This window comes from Anopheles coluzzii, chromosome 3, assembly GCF_943734685.1.
Source record: "Anopheles coluzzii chromosome 3, AcolN3, whole genome shotgun sequence".
Taxonomy (NCBI): domain Eukaryota; kingdom Metazoa; phylum Arthropoda; class Insecta; order Diptera; family Culicidae; genus Anopheles; species Anopheles coluzzii.
The window spans coordinates 72,658,468-72,673,898 of record NC_064671.1 but is presented as its reverse complement, the minus strand read 5'-3'; positions in this window follow the sequence as shown (position 1 = coordinate 72,673,898).

The following is a 15,431-nucleotide window of genomic DNA, read 5'->3' as shown; positions in this document are numbered from 1 at the left end:
AACGCTTTTGCGGGCCATCGATGGTTTTACGCTACCGGTCTGCAACTGCACATAACTGCCGCCAACAACAGCTGGTGCCGGGGCCGACGTATTTGGCACTTGCAAATACTCTCAATACGGCAGGCAGAAGCCAATCCTGCCCATCGGGGGCACTCGATGGCAAAGTGAAAATTTGTAAATATATTTATCCTAATCAAGTATGCATACATTATGGACGGTCCGGCAGAGAGTGTCAGTGTAGTGTGTCGGGTACGGTCCAGGTCCCAGTGCCGCGACTGTCCGCTCCCGCTGGGTGGGGTGGGATAGTGTGACCACGCTGGTCAACAACAACAACAACAACAATAACAGGGATGGGAAAATGCACACTACGGACAATATGCACGGACGGGATCGGGATCGGGATGAATAATTTTCCCGTCCCCAGTCCGGTCAACATAAAACAGTGACCAGCTTAAGCTTCAGTGTCAACTGTGTCCTCCACGGCAGCAGATACACACACGCACACAAACTATTCGTCATGTACATAGTGTGGTGCAAACGTTGACCGAGGACGAAACAGTGGACGAAATAGTGAACATTTTGGGATATTATTTACGGTTTGTTATGGCTAAAGTCTAGCAAATGAAGAGACTTTGAGGAACTATTGACATTTTTTTGGAGAGTTGTTTAACTGTTTTAACAAAATCCCAAATTTTTGGAACAAATTCATAAATCTCCTTTTATAAATCTCAACAAATTAGAGCTTCACGATGACAAATTTTGGCGAAATTTTCGTTTGATTATTGGATTATTTCTGTTTTGTCAACTACACCAGCACAAATCCCGCTTATAACCGGGACGTTGCTGGACGTTGTCCGAAGTCCACCACCACGACCAACAATAACAAAAGCAAGAAAAACCTCATCCCCTCGGTGGCTATCATTTCGTCATCAATCTTATTACCACAGTTTGACATCTTTATTTACATTAAATCAATACTCTGCACTCTGCACAGCAGCATCAGCGCAACCGTTTGGTTTGGTGCTCCATCTCGTTGGTCGTCATCGGTCAACCGACTCTCGATGGTGCGTGCGTGTTGTCTTACAACTGCCCCGTGCCCGGTACCGAAGCTGTCCCGTGACAGGAGGTGTTTTTGCGCCGGTTGTTCATCATCGGGGCGCGTTCGGGGCGTTTTCCTGCCAGCCTCCTCACTGTGTGCTGGATCGATGATGTGTATCTGTCTGGTGGCTCGCTCAACACAACAACCCCAAAAATTGTTAATTAATGTGTAATATTTTTTTCATACACACACACACATACACCGATTTAATATCATAAAAATGAAGTTCCACGCACAGCGGACGAGAACTGACCTGGCCTGGTGGAGAGTGACGGTTGATTTCGGGCAAATATTAGCATAAGTTTTTAGCGGCCTGGCGATCGCCGAACTGACTACGCCCGGCATTAACTGAGCCGGTGTAAAAGAATGTACTTTTTCTGTGTGTGCCAGGGCGTTCGGTTTTACATTGTTTCTACACCAGTAGGTGAGTTATTTATGAATTATGGTAGCAAGTTGGAATTTGCCTTTTTTATTGTAGAATTTGGATATTGCATGATTTATTTTTGTTGAAACCATGTTTTTTTTTGTTTAACTGTGAAGCAACCGTATAAAAGTGTGTATCATATGCCACAAACAAAAGCGGTAGTTATTTTCAAATGTAGTTTCAAACCTCGTTTAAGAGAAATCAGATGTTATATGAGATAAAGATAAACTTAAGTGTCGTAGAGATTAGCAAACTGCACTAAAAATTAACCTGAAAGCCACAAGTACATAATTAAATAAACAATAATAAGAGTCAATAAGTATGTCTTAAAACAAAAAAGTTGGCATGATTAGTCAAGAAAATAAACAAAATTGGATAGCGAAACAAATAAAAACATTGTACAATATCAACAAGTTAAGCTCTTAAGTCAATAGTATTAATCCACGCAATGAACTTCATAAAAAAAAAACACTCAGAGTAAAACAAACTAAAAGCAAGGGAAAACATTGAATGCCAATCGAATGTACACAAAGTAACACAATCATCAAGGACAATAAAACATGCAGTTTTGGTCAAATAAATAATTGCATTCAATATGTTTAAAGTAGGGCAAGGTAGGTAAAGACGGACACGTTAAGGGAAATGGTAAAAATCTAAGGATATATAGGTGCAACGACCATGAAAATGTGCATACATTATCTTACACTCATGTTTTATCAGAAAATGTGTTGAAGCTTTTAAGTTTTCATCGATTTTTGCGTTTTTTTCATGAATGAAAAACATGAACCCTCCATAATGCCGTGCTGCCTTAATTTTTAATTTTTAAATTTTAAATTCTAATTTTCTAAAAAAAAAATTTCTCAAATTTTAGATAATTTGTTGTTCATTTTTGTTAGGTTAGGAAATTAGGTAATAAGTATTATTTAAGTATTTGTGTAACCAAAAGGTAGACAAATAAATTTGAATATGAATATGATTTTTTTTGTGCAGTTTTGAAATGTTCTGGTAAGACGGACACCTGATGTGGGAAAGATGGACACCATGAAGGCTAAGATGGACACCTTTAGAAAACGTTGGAAAGTGAAGAGTTTTATAGTATTTTAACAAATTCTATCGCATTCCACGTCCTGGTACGTTTATAAACCAATTCTTGGCCAGTTGCAACGACGATTCATTCAGCCGTGAATTTAGGAATTGTAAGCGACGCTCGTAATAGAACGTAGAATGCAGATTCTAAGGCATCTTTTTTTCATATCGGGCACTATCAGTGGAGGTTGCACCAGCTTACAGAACAACAATTTAAAACTTCGCTTTAGGAAATTATACCGCGGAAAGTCCGCAACCACAGTTATTAGGTCCAGCTATTTCTTACATTGAAGATTGAACTTTTTGATATCTGTAAACCCATAGAATCTCTCATCTATTCTTGAACGATTTGATATCAGTACTTTATTTTTTTTTTATTAAAGTTGTCTAAGTCGTTACAAAATATTGGATTTCGTGAAGAACCTCATCGGCGTTGAGCGAGTAATATCATAACGTATGATAGCAGTTGATAGTATCATTTGACCGGTGTTTCATTTCTCGCTTATTTATTACTTTTTCTAATTGCATAATGGTTTATATCTGCAAAATACCCTTATTAAGGTGTTTCAAGAAATATATTCATCACCAATTGATATCAGAAGTAAAATAACTCAACACATTCGGTGTCCATCTTTCCCTATGACAAAGTGTCCGTCTTTCCCGCTTTAGTTCTTTCATTCTCGTTCTTTCGCCAGTTTTTTTGTTTAATAATCATGACAAATCGTTCATGTAATAAAACTTTCGAAAATATAAACAATGCAAGTTACAGAGCTTAAGACCCGCAGTAATCAAATTAGATCGACAAAGGTGCGCACGATTGAAAATTTATTTTGTTCGTAAATTCAACCAATTTCGCATATATTACACAAAAAATGTTCTCAATTGTGTTGTTTTACCTTCAGTTTGAATTCAACATTGTTGAATTACTCAAAAATTACCTTTTTCATGCATTTATGAGAAGTGTCCATCTTACTCGCAGTGTCCGTCTTTCCCTACCTTCCCCTACTCATTGCGACTGAATTTTTTAAGTAAATGTTTAAAAACTTATAAAGAAAAGCTAAACTAGGTTAAAAGAAAGCAAGACAAGAGCGATTCAAATATTAATGATGAATAAACTAAAACTAAAATGAAACGAAGGAATACAATAAAAAGGAAAGAAATTAAATAAAAAAAAAAACAATACTAGAATGAAACGCAGAAAGACTTAGGAAAACACAAACAAAGTAAAAATTTTAGCAAAATAGGAGTCTAATGCAACAAGTTAAACATTAAGAATTAGGTTGTTGAGTTGAAACAATGAAAATAATGACAAGAACACAGTAAAACAACAAACACAATCGTACTTTAAATGAATCTGTTTTGATAAAGAATGCAACGGAGTTGCCTTAACTGTGTAAACTTACTGTTTTTGAATTTCAAATGCTTTGTTTTCATTTAAACAATTTTAAATCCTACAATTTCAAGTGAAATCGTTTCTACAATACACCTAAAACAGTGAAATAGGAAAAACAACACACAATCCGACAAGTATGCTGGCAAAAGACAGTACACTGAGCTGAAGACTGAAGAGCGACCGGCACAAAATTAGGCCAATCTCAATTCACCTGCAAGCGGCCGCATCGCGCGCTGAACAAGCCAATTAGTACGCACGTTAGCGTAAACCGTGTTAGCGTTTCATCTATTTCAGCAGGTCGGAAAATTCGCCTTCCCTTCTCGACTCTGTCGAAGTGTGCGTGTGTGCGTGTGAGTGTTGTCTCTCTACATGTTTTGCCTCGTACTTTAAGCTGAATAGATACAGTCAAGAGCGGCGAAACATAGGCTTTCTACAATGAGCAAACGGTCGTGTCCCGGGTGGTGTCCTATAAGGGGTTCAAAGTGATGCACAACAACGCTCGGGGTTGCGGGGTAGAGGATGTGATCTAGCACAGTCGGCGATATTGTAATATACCATGCAGCAGGGGTACCAACATCAATAAAAATTCCCCATTACTCCCTATTCCCGGCCGGCTGGATTCGTCCTGGTGGAAAGATGCTTATCGTTTCGGCTGCCTGGCTGCCCCTGTCTTCATCGTCGTGGTAGGCCCAACGGTGTAAGCGAACGTATCTGTGTATCTGTGCACATTTTTCCCATGGCGTTCGGGGCGTGTTTGTCGTATGTTTTGGCGTAGGTCGTTTTTCATTTAGTGTACATGTGCTTGCATGGTGCCAGCGAGTCCTGCCATTTCGCAAAACCACGTACGGTTCGCCAAAGCGGCAAGAATATTAAAACATTAAAATTAATATTAGCCAGAGCGACACGGCGGGACACATACACACATCTCAGGGGCGGAGTCGATCGGCGGTCGGCCGACTGGTCGGGAGTTTTTCGCAAATATTAAAATATTTGCAAAACGGGCACGCTGAATGTATCATTTTGCCGTGCAAGTGTGATAGTTTGGGTAATGGTAGGGACGGGGACGCGATACAGATTTGCATAATGACAAAAGTAAGGGCTGGGAATGTTATTAATTGATTTTCCTAGTGGTTAGCTTATTGCTTTATTTGTGAGTTATTTTTATGCATTAAATAAACAGTATCTTTACTTCGTAAAATCACTCTGAAATTGAACTAATTTCCGTAACTTTCTTGATAAAACAGGAGCTCAAAATGCAATGCGACTCGATCTTGACTTGTCACGTTCACTTAATCCAATTATGGAGGGTCAACATCTGACAAACGCGCGTTTCCACCGCGTGCTGCTGAGGTGTCGTCTGGTTCTGGTCCGGGGTGGCTCAGTCAAACGAAGCGTTACCGTGCTAATCTGTGATGCATGACTTCTTTTTATCTGATTTTTTCTCCTCTCTGCCTGATGCAAAAATAAAAGAACACATCATTTCACCGGCTTTTTTTGTTGCTTCTTCTGCCCGTCTGCTGGCACTTCTGGCTTCAAAGTGTGTGAAGTACAACGGTGTGGCAAAGTCTCACTTCCTGATCCTGTGGCCTGATCGAGCTGCTTTGCGTAAGATTGCGTGAGAAAGATTTAATTAACTGAAAATGGCCAGCCTGCATTAGCTTGTAGCTGGTAGGTGATGATTGCATTACCGTGTAATGAATGTTTGTTGTGTTTAAACAGGCAGAGCTTTGATCCATTAATGTGTGCTAGAACACAAGCAAGCGTAATAAAATAAAGAACAACGGAACAACGTGGCTCTCTGCAGTCTACACAGTATGTTGTTTTGAATGTTGTTGAACACTTAAGTGCTACGGTAATTTTACAAACAATTTTGCTATTTGAAACTCCATTCAGACGACTCAAAAAAGCCTTCTAGAAGCTAAAATTATTTGCCTTAATATTAAATCAATGTCTCTCTAAGCTGCAGGTCCTTTAGGTGCAAGCTTTATCTAACACAAACTGCACTGAATTTTAAAATGGTATTTAGTAATTGTAGATATCCAACCAAACTGCGAGTAGACTGAGCACATTTTTTCCTCATTCTTGTCAGACTAAATACTAATTATTTCTTTGAAGGATCATCGCTCAAAATTAAAACATTGTGAGGAAGGAAATAAGATAACAAAAAAAAAATCACAACTTTGCCATCATGCAATCATCAAAAGCTTGCCGCCACTCGAGCACTCGAGCGCTCCACCCGACAAGCATCTTATCATTTAATTACTTTCTCTTGAAATCGCTCCCGATCGTTTACCTCTCGCGCTCGTGGCAATTTTTTCTTAAAGAAAAGACATAAAAAAGTATGCACTAGCACAAGAAAGAATCTCAAGTTGTTTTAAACTGTTCCTTAATTAAATTATGTGACAAGTTTAAATCCGCGTGGCTTCCCCCCCCCCCCCCCCCCGTCCTCCTTCTCCGCCACGTCACCTTGCCTTTTTCCGGTTGGGTTTTCCTTTGCCGCCTGTGTGCCTGTGCGACTCAGGACGCAGGAAACGGGGGAGTGAAAATGGGTGTGAAAAAAGTACATTTAATAAGCGCGGCATTCCGAATGGTGCGTTCGGGTGAAGGAGGCAAGAATTTGGGTATGTTTGGTCGAGTGGCGCTGATTTTTTTTATTTATTTCGGTTGTTGCTTCGTGTGTCCTTTACCCCTCGGCCGGATATCGGTTTCTTTTTCGTTGGAGGGGAGGTCCGGGGCTATTTTTTTTATATTGCCACGCTGTCTTGCAGAGGAATGGAGAAAAAAAACCAGGAATACGATGTCCTGTAGCAAGGAAGGTGGAAATTAATTAAGCGCTTGTCTCAACTCCGTCAAGCGTGTATCCGGGGTGGGAAAAGTGTGAAAAAACATTCTTTTGAAAATAGAAAAAAACCCAACAGAGAATGCAGCCAACGAAATTAAGCAATATATTTGAAAGTATTTAAAAGCTGCGAAAAATCGGAGGGTTGAATAACACACACACACACCTGATTTGTTTGTTTGTTTGCGTGTTCGTGCTGGCTTATTTTTACAGCATTTGCGTAACAAACGGCTAAACACTTTGCGCGAATTCACGCTTCCTCTAAAGCGCATCCGCAAGTCATGAACTGCGCTGCGCACAGTTGCGCTCGTGTTGTCGTACTGCGTACCGTCGCAAGATGTATGTTGTTTGCCGTTGTGATTAACCTCCACCCTCTCCTTCTCCTCCTCCCGTTTGCACGTTTGACTGACCGACTGTTTGCCGTAAATTGCCGTTCACGACATTCAACGTCAGTGTGCGGCGCGTTTCGAGCGCACAGGAAGCTGCGCCCCATCTGCCAAAGCCAAAGATGCAAAGCGATGGAGAAACAGTCCGCCGCTCCACCGCTGTGTAGAGCTCCCGGGCTTTTCCGCCAACAAAACAGTCACCCATGGCAACAGCCATGTGAGCTGCGATGGTCGGGTCATCGGATGCAGTAACAATATCATTTGCATTGAATGGATTCATTCATTCGACAATATATAAACGTGTATAAATATTGCATTGGCAAAATACTTCTGCCACCGCCTGTCGCCGCGATCTCCGACGTCCGCACCGTGCACCATTTGCTAGCGGTCGCAAACGGTCTGGGGGAAACTTTTTAAACGGTTCCGAGTATCTGCGGACTGCGGACAACCGGAGCCGGGAAAGTGGGGCCTTTTTTTGTCGATAGCGTAAAAGAAGCTACCCGTTTCCTTCCTGGCTTGCCGCAAGACACGTAAAGTGTTGGAAAACATATGTACCACAACCGTGGTACGCTCGGTGTGTCTCTCTGTGTGCCGCCATGGGTGGTGTGTGTGTGCTGGAATAGGAGGAAATGTTTGGAAAGTGTTCGTTGGAGGTGTGGGACAGGAAAAGGAATATTTCCGCCGCTGGAGTTTCTACTGTCGGCAGACAGTGTGTCGCATGCTGGGTTTCGTGCTCGCATGACTTCACCATCCTGAAGTTGCTGAGGATGGAGGTTTAGGTAGAAAAAGTTAGTCGCTAGAGTTGGAGAAGTTTGAGTTTGAGAAGGCTTAAGGTTGAAATTTTGTTTGGGTCGAAAGGTATTAAACTATATCTAACTAATGTTGGACAGTTCTGGAATGTGTTTTTGAGGTTGCTGACGCGTTAATAAGATAATTAAAAAAAAACTATTAAATCAGAATGTTAAATTGATCAATGTATTCGAAATCAATGTATAAAGTCAACAAAAAATCCAGGAACATAAACCCATCTTAAACAAAATTTTAAATTCTCCAAAATCTGCTCCAAAACGATCGACTTATAGCAATATGCTCTGCAACACTCTTTTCAAAATCACTTTGCCAACTCCCACACCAAGATCCTTACCAAAATCGTTCAATAAAAGGGCATCAGTTCGAGATACAGTAGCGCGAACTGAGGTGAAGTAAGTTCGCACCCTTTCAAATCCGTTGCCAATTGTAAGTCGTAATCGCGGCGGAAAGCAGAATAAAGCGAACCATTTCCAGCATCACTCCTTCGCGCGTTTTGCCGAGCTCCGCAAAACGCTCTCCCAAAACTGTACGGAGAACGTCACGGGTAGCGCTCCCGTAGTGTACTGTATTCGTGCCACTCTGTTCGCGCGTGCATCAGCCCGCGCCGGGGAGGTGTTTGCGATTTGGCACAATAAAAGCAATGAATAAATTGAATATTAAAATTTCTTTGCTTTTATTGTTTTTGAATACCTGCGGTGGTGGTGGTGGATGCACTCAGGCGGGGGAATTTACGCGTTCCCGGAGCGCATGCTGTGGACGGACGCGGATGTTTCTGCGTTGTAAGCGGTAGTTGTCGGAATCGTCGGAATCGCGGTTATCCTTAAAAGGGGTTCACGTTTGGGATGATGCTGTGAGTGTGGAGACTTGCCATGAAGACAGGCGTTGAATTCCCCAGCTTTAGATCTCGTGCAGGATAGTGGGTCAATGTTATGGTTTGATATAGACATACTTTTTTGTAACAAACTGTGTTTACATGCCTTAGAAATTGTGGATTCCTTGAGTTCTTGGTTTTATTGAGCTTTACCTTTCATTTAAATTTTCCATTTCTGAATTTAATCTTAAACTGCCTTTACATAAAAATGTGAATAAATGCAATCTGAGCTACTATTGGCAACTGATATGTAAAATTTTGACATTTTAGTACATCAATCATCATATCATCCAGATATTGGTCTAATATTGCATCAGACCCTCGCTGTTAGATTGAAAATGATTATATTTAAGACCACTTTGACTCTGTCCACTCCAATGCTACATCTAACCACTATCCATTGCTCTCAGCAGCCTCCCGATCACCATTGAAACAATAATAATATTCAAAGATAATTTCTTGCACCTTAGCCTACCGACTGTTGGCCGCTATCTAAGGCCCTCACCCTCTGGGTTATCGAAGTTGGTCGGTCGGTTGCATTTCGCCGTCTTTTAAAACAATAGCCCCAGCAAGTTGACTTATTAAATCTCACGACTTATTGAAGGTGTAAAGGTGATTAATCGGGCAATTACGATCGAAAACGCCCTTGTGAAAAAACGATGCCCCCATGTCTCCGCCTCTGCGTACAGGGATACCATAGGCGTGGTGGGCCCGTGATTTCTTTTCCAACCCGGTTCGAGTGAAATGCTGCTCCAGCTTCACCTCGACCTTCGGGCGGGTTTGGTCCTTTGGATGAGGGTTAATGAAATGCTTTTAGCCAAATTACTACCCATTGTCTTGTGGCGATGCGCTCGCTGGACGCTGGCGGTGCCGATGACATTGCCGGTGGAGCAGATGGGATGGGCTGACAAACTGTACCACGTTTCGCGACGGGACGGATGAAATGTGTCATGTCAGTTGATGTCGTGCTGGCTGGTTTTTTGTTCTGGTGTGTTTTGAGCTGCTTCTTACCTGTCCACGTCCGTCTCGTTGTGCCGCGTTGAACTGCGTGGCGAATTGACATCGAAAACAAGATTACATGATTTATGCTGCGATGGGTAGCATTGGATAGTATCGGGAGGTAGAAGGACGCTCTTTTTAATATACGTGGCTCACTCGCTGGAATGTTGATTTACAGTTTAGTTTCCCTGCCGAGTTGGGATGATCTTTATTTGGATAGAAATGCAGAAAGAATGTAGGATCCATTCCTGAATATCGATTGCAGGGATACATGAATATTCCTCTATGATTATTTGAAATGCATCAGTAAATAATATACAGCGAAACTTGGAATAAAGAAATCTATGAATCTATGGAGTTGTTAAGGTAACTTTTATGGCATAATGTACTGAAAAGTAAATACTATAATTACACAATATTCCTAGTTAATAGGTATGTTTGTTTGGTTTCTGTATTTGTTTGGGAGATTACCATGTTTTTTTGTTAAAATTAGCACAATTCATCACTACTGAATATTATTGGACTATTTTCTTATTCAGAATATAATTTACTATTTTTTAAATTAAATGTACTTTAACCTAAGGTATGTTTGGTATAATCAATACATTTATGAATTATGTCTCCAGTTTTCGAGCAATTAATACCCTCGATTTAACGCTCATTCTGTTCAAAGGATTTATGGCATGGTGCCAAGCAGTCAGTGTAATACACACAAGTCATGCGTTCAAATCTTTCGACTGCTTAACCACTATTACTCTTGCAACGGAAAAAAATGCTGTATTATAGTTTATTCTACGTGGTCTGCTATATGTTGGCAGAAATTCACTTGATTAATGCCAATTATCTTGCAAATGTTTATATATCATTACTGAAAAGATGAGAGTAAATAATGCTTGCTATAATATTATTGAATATCTAAGACACATGCATAATTAAGTCATTGAATTATTGTTTCTAGCAGTTTGTAGCAAAAGTTTTCAAAGATATTTATAATAATTTAATACCCACAATTGGTATCACTAATACTGCCATTATAAGCATCGTTTATTTCACCAGCTAACGAGCTACCAGCTACCAGTACTTACTACAGTTACACAGTACCTTCAATTGCATTTTTATTACCCCCTGGAAGATTCAATGCGAACACTTGAAACGTGGCACTTTTTCCCCCTTCGCTGATAGTTGTTGGTTTATTATCACAACAAGGATGTTCCAACGCAGGGCGCATTACAAGCTACCGTACATGGGCTTTAACAGGCTCAGCATCCACCGGCGTAAAGTCGACTGGGAGATAATTCGTTTCGCAGACGCACCAAAGAATCAATAAGAATCATTTTGAATAATCAATAAATTATTCTTAAATTAGAGGCCAATGAATATTTTAGCGTGCACGGTTATTTATTGCCGCCCGGTGTTCACCCTGCAGCTGCACCGCGTAGCGCTCCCTTTTCCGGGTTACAATCGGGTCTGCGTTTTGTAGCGCGAGACTGTGATAGGCAAAACGCAACCAAACAGCCAACCCGGTGCCGTGCGAGCTATTACCCTTACCCTTACCGTTTAGCGGCCGGCTAAGTCCGTCCCTCGTGCTTGCCGAAGAAAAGTGGCAAGAATTTATTTACTACAAAACTGGCTAGACCTTGTCCTGTCCCTGCTCGGTACGGTGAATTGCCGAAGAAACAGCTAGATTGTGGCGCGAAAAAATCACTTATAAATCACTTCATTTGCTCCATTATGCACAATTATCGGCAATCGGGTCGGCGTAATTGGAACGAAGATATTTGTAATAGATTTTTGGGCTCCTGGAAGCTCCTGCGAGCCATGTCTGAAGGCTGAAAGAAGCGGCAGCAGCAGCACCATCATTGTGGCGTGTGATTGATTTACAGCTTAGTTTATTAGTTTCGTCTGATAGTGTGAGGAATTTTTACACCATTACGCGGTATTGTTGTACGACGCTTTCTAAACTGCGCTGCTTTGAATTCGGTTCCGCATTACGCGCCGCACCGACACACAGCGAAGAACTGCAATCGCGTCTTCACTGCATGTGAATCCGTTCGGCGAAAAAAACCTACCATTAAAGTTTTACGATCGCCACACAATACATTAGGTCGTAATAAAGATGCCAGAACTCAGTGTACGAGCGGGTTCCGGAAACCTTTTAACAGCGGTGCAAACTACAAAAAGCCACAGCAAACTGCCCGAGTCCGGAAACCGGAACTTGTGTTGTTCCTCGCATCGATCGAACGGTATTTATTATTCTTTTTAGCGAAACAACAATGATCCATTTCCTGGCTTTCGTTATCTCGTGTCCGCTCCGCGCCGGTCTCATCCTCTCTCTTTTTCTTTGTGGCTTTTCTAAAATTTTTGACAGGCTTGTAAACAATTTTCCCGAAGACCGGAGGAAACCGGAGCGCTTTGTAATGGACGAGGAGATTTTATTGGACGTCTTCCGCGGCCGCACCGTGATGGAGAGAGAGAGAGGATCGAGAAGAATTGATCATGCCCAGGGCACGCTGGGCGGTCGCAGCGTGGCAGCAGCCGGGTGGAAAAGCTGGCTAATGTAAATAAATGTGCCTCCTCCCACTATCACACACACCAGCAGGGTGTTAGTGTGCCAGAGAGTGCCGTTAAGAGGTCCTTTGAAGCGATATCGTGTGTCAGCCGCATTGGGGGGAAGGAGTGTCTATATACCCCACTGAAAGGAGAGATCGGTGCCGGCATGTTGACACCCTTTTTCGGTTGGTGGCGGGTTTCATCTGGTAACCGAGACGTGGGGTTGGGATGGAGATGGGAAATTAGATTTGATCGTTACCATACCGTGTTGGTGCTGAATCGTAAAACGAACCGTACAGTATACTAATCCTTTCGGTTGAGTAGAGCGCCGGGCCACGCCAGGGAGCGTCTAAATCGAGTGGAAATGAAATAAATTAGTCGCACCGAGAGTGTTATTCCGGGTGTAAGCGTTTCCATACACACAGACAGACACTTTTCTTGGGCGTTCTGCTCGCAGGAGACACGTCGTCAAAATGTGCTGTAACACTTGTGGACTGATGGAATAATTAAGTGCGTACCGTAAATCAAACAGCAGCAGTGGTGAAGGTCTGCGCAGGGGAAGCCAATTTTTCAGCGTACGGTTTAATGGCACCTGGCCAAAATGGAGGAAATGGTTGGAAAGATATGCAAATGTTTGCCGAAAAACTAACACCATCGCCGGCCGGGCCTTTCGGCCTGCTTCATAGTTGGATAGAGTAATTAGGCCCACCGGAACTAAAAACTCATTTGCACACTCTCGCCTAGTTTGCGGGCGGAAAGCAAATGGATCCGGTGGCGGTACCGATTGTTGAGCGTTTTGCGGGCAATTTATCTTCGACGCTTTGAAGATCCGCTCCCCCGGAGTCATCCGTGCGTGTATGGGCCTGAGTACATTGCTGTTAAACTTTCCATCATTCCATCAACCAAACCGGCCGAAGAGTTTGCATTTCCTTCCACCACCCCGTGGAATCCCGTGCACCCCACCGGCAGAGGTAGGTAGGCAGCGACATCCGATAGTGAATAGAATTCATTAAAAAATTAACACCTTTTTATGAGCTTTTTAGTTAATAGTTCTTGATGGATTTATTTATCGACCGAAGGGCACCGGACGGACCTCGCCTCGCGCTTTCGCCTGGCCGCAAAAGATCACAGAACACCCGCAGGGGCTCGGGGTCCGGTGCCGGTAGCCGCCGCAGACGCAGAGGCAAATATTTGAGATGTGAAATGGATTAAGATGTTCAAAGTGCAGGCGGGCTAGGCTGGCCCGGGGGGTCTGGGACAATGGTACAATGGTGGTGCAACGGGTGAAAAAACCGGCAACCGGTAAGCATGGTAGCGTTTCAGCGTTGTCGACAGCTTGTTGTTGTTTTTTTTTTGGTTGGTTGGTCGGATTCGGTTTTTAGACGCGTGTGAAATTGATGCCCTGCTGAGATGTCCGTCTGTCGTCTTAGCTCGTAGATCGACGTACAGTACGGTACGGAATAAAGGCAACAATCAATAGGAATATGAGTAGTAATATTAGTAACTTATATCTGAATCGGTTTCAACAACTAATAGTAAATACTGTAGTTATACTCATTAAACTATTACCGTAAAAGTAAAATTTGGGAAATAAATCCCAATAAAACCGACGAATTTAACCATATCAACAATACATGTGCCAACAACACTATGCTTTTGATAGTTTAATGCCAAACAGGTCCAACGACGTCAGTTTTAGTGCCAAACATACACACATTTTAGTTGATTGCGCATCTTGTTCGGAGTAAAGCTGTATGGAAACTGTTCTTATTTTGTACAAAGTTTTTATGATTTGGTTTAGAAGGATCATTGCTGTTTAAAATATTGGTTCATATTCAAATTCTCTTTACGAATTATAAATAGTCTTTTTAGAATTAATAGCTTAGAAAAAGAATTATGATTTTAAAACTCTAGTGATAATAGGTTAAAAATAGTGATTTTCCAATTTCCATTTTAAACTTAAAGAAAACCGCATCAGTATGATTGAAGATTCAAACATCTAAATAGGGTTATTTTAGATAATTGTGAAATTACCAGCACAATATTGCATTTAAATTTTGTGGTGTGGAAACACATCCGTCAACCACTGTTCAACGTTTTTACAAGTTCTGCTAAATGAACCCAACCGTTCAGGGTTCAATGGAATCCGACCTGGGCACCCACCTGGGCCGGGACGGTAGCGTAACGGCGGGAGCGGCCGATTGGAAGGATTGTAAAATCATCTTTCCAGTCCGATACCTCGAGCTCTAAAAGCGTTTGTTTGTGGCGATTGTCTTTTGAGCGGGGTGATTCCTGCCTCCTCGACGCAATCGTCCATCGAGTAAGGGCAGTAGCGAAAGAGGAAGAGTAGAGAGGGAGAGGGAGCAAAAACTTGACGATCAATCGTCGATGCCGGAGGACAGTCAACAGTGCTACCAGTATTGAAGATCATATTGAGGTAATATTTTTATTGATTCTATAATTTGCTTTACAAATTCATTCATAAGCCGTCACAAACGCGTCACATCGGTGGAGGGAATTGAGCGAAGACGATGGGATGCGAATGAGAAAAAAAAGAAGAAGAAGGTTTGTTCGCGACACGACCCAACACATGAATGGTTTCAAATCTTGGATGGCTCTGTGAGCCGCTGGCCGAGGAAGCGAAATAACATTTACCGGGCCGGTACGGTTTGATCTCTAGGCGGAGATGTTTTCGAGCAAAAAACAACCCGTGGCTTCATTCCTATGGAGCGGAATAATTCCCCCCCTCCCCCTCCCAAGCGAGCTCAGCAGAACCTTGAAACGGTTTGTGCACGAAGGACGCGGAGACGCTTTATGCTGGCCGGTTGATGGTTGATTCGAAGCAATCGTCCGGATTATCGGCAGTGTAAATTGAAACGTTGTAAAGTCGTTGGCGAAGTTTATTGATATACACGGCTACTGGTTTTTTTGAACGTGTGTTCAGGCGTATGGTGACAGCTTAAGCCTGCCGAAG